The sequence below is a fragment of the Saccopteryx leptura genome, chromosome 4 (assembly GCF_036850995.1).
Source record: "Saccopteryx leptura isolate mSacLep1 chromosome 4, mSacLep1_pri_phased_curated, whole genome shotgun sequence".
Lineage (NCBI taxonomy): Eukaryota > Metazoa > Chordata > Mammalia > Chiroptera > Emballonuridae > Saccopteryx > Saccopteryx leptura.
The window spans coordinates 106817396-106819305 of NC_089506.1; the positions used below are offsets into that span (position 1 = coordinate 106817396).

At 45.2% G+C, this 1910-nt stretch overlaps 1 non-coding gene across 1 annotated transcript; it reads right to left on the bottom strand.

Annotated features, from left to right (window-relative positions):
* Positions 1-891: 891 nt before the first annotated feature.
* Positions 892-967, bottom strand: TRNAI-GAU (transfer RNA isoleucine (anticodon GAU)). The gene has a single exon. It is a non-coding gene; the product is annotated as a tRNA-Ile (tRNA).
* Between the last annotated feature and the right edge of the window lie 943 nt (positions 968-1910).

Consider the following 1910-nt stretch of genomic DNA (forward strand, 5'->3'; position numbering starts at 1 on the left):
TGGTCAGGGCACACAGGAGAAGCGTCCATTTGCTTCCCCACCCCTCCCCCATTACTTTCTCTCTGTCTCTCTCTTCCCCTCCCACAGCCAAGGCTCCATTGGAGCAAAGTTGGCCCGGGCACTGAGAGTGGCTTCATGGCCTCTGCCTCAGGTGCTAGAATGACTCCGGTTGCAAAGGAGCAATGCCCCAGATGGACAGAGCATCGCCCCTTGGTGGGCATGCCAGGTGGATCCTGGTCAGGCACATGTGGGAGTCTGTCTCTCTGCCTTCCTGCTTCTCACTTCAGAAAAATAAAATAAAATAAAAAGAAAGAAAATAAACCTCTACTGACCATAGTCATTCTTTTCTTCATTCTGACTTCCTAATTAAGAACACTACACAGTGCACTTAAATTTTATTCTTTGTCTGTATCTTGTGCCAATAAAATAGAAATCCCATCTGAGGCCACAGGTAAAAATGCAGCTTTCAACTTTGTAAAGTTCCTCATTGATACCTCATTCCATTTTATTTTCAGAAGAACACTCCCTGTAGGGCTGCACCACTAAAGAATTTTGAGTTTATCCTTCTGTATTTCTTTTCTTTTTTTTTCTTTCTTTTTTTTTTTTTTTGTATTTTCTGAAGCTGGAAACGGGGAGGCAGTCAGACAGACTCCCGCATGTGCCCAACCGGGATCCACCCGGCATGCCCACCAGGGGCAATGCTCTGCCCATCTGGGGCGTTGCTCTGTTGCATCCAGAGCCACTCTAGTGCCTGAGGCAGAGGCCATAGAGCCATCCCCAGTGCCCAGGCCATTTTTGCTCCAATGGAGCCTTGGCTGTGGGAGGGGAAGAGAGAGACAGAGAGGAAGGAGAGGGGGAGGGGTGGAGAAGCAGATGGGCGCCTCTCCTGTGCGCCCTGGCTGGGAATCGAACCCGGGACTTCTGCACATCAGGCAGACGCTCTACCACTGAGCCAACCGGCCAGGGCCCCTTCTGTATTTCTTGACCTTTCTTTTTTATGTAGGTTTTACTTCCAAGTCTGTTTCATTTCACCTGTGACATTGTCATTCATCTCCTGCTACCTAAATTTTCAAAATTTTCTCTTTGATAGACTTCCCCGTCTATCTTGTCCACCTTTCATCTTTTTGGCCAGATTTAATTTGGGCTAAATGGAAGATCTCATTTTCTGCAAGGTCTCAGACTAGATATAATGACCTATTGCAACTTCTAAATTTTATTTCTAGGAAATTTTGTGCCAATATCTGTTTTCTGGTTGTTCCTACCTGACTTCAAATCGTCTGGATAAAGGTGACCTATCAATCACCTTAACATTTTATTTTCCACTGCTAGATGTTTTCTGCTACTCCAACCACCTTCTTTGGGATCCTCAATTTCTCACTTTTCACCTGGATATTTTGATGTTACACAGATGCAATAGATTGAAAGCACACAAGAGCAGTGGTTTGCTTATTACAATGATAGCAATGAGGAGTAAGCAATGATCAGTGTGAGGGTTGTTATGAATGAATTCTGCCTCGTGTCTTCACGTTCTCACTTCCATAGACTTTTTTCCCAATCCCTGTCAGTCACTTCTCCCGTGATCAGACCCCGAGCCAGACCATCATCAGGAATTGTCCATCTAGGACACCCAACATGCCCATTTCCCACTGTCTGATGAAAAGTCATTTACCTGTCAGACTGGGATTCTCTCCTCATGCCTTCTGGCTCTGGTTCAGGCTAAACTGACCAGAACGTATACTCAGGCTTTCAGCAGCTTCCACGGGAAATCAGATGACCTCAGAATGTAATCATTTCTCAAGTCATTAATGAAGATTTTGTGGAATCACACAGAAAGGCAGCATCAATATTACTGTTCAATATTACTGTTTCCAAAGTCCATGCTTCTCAAAAAAGGGCTCTGCCCTCCTTGC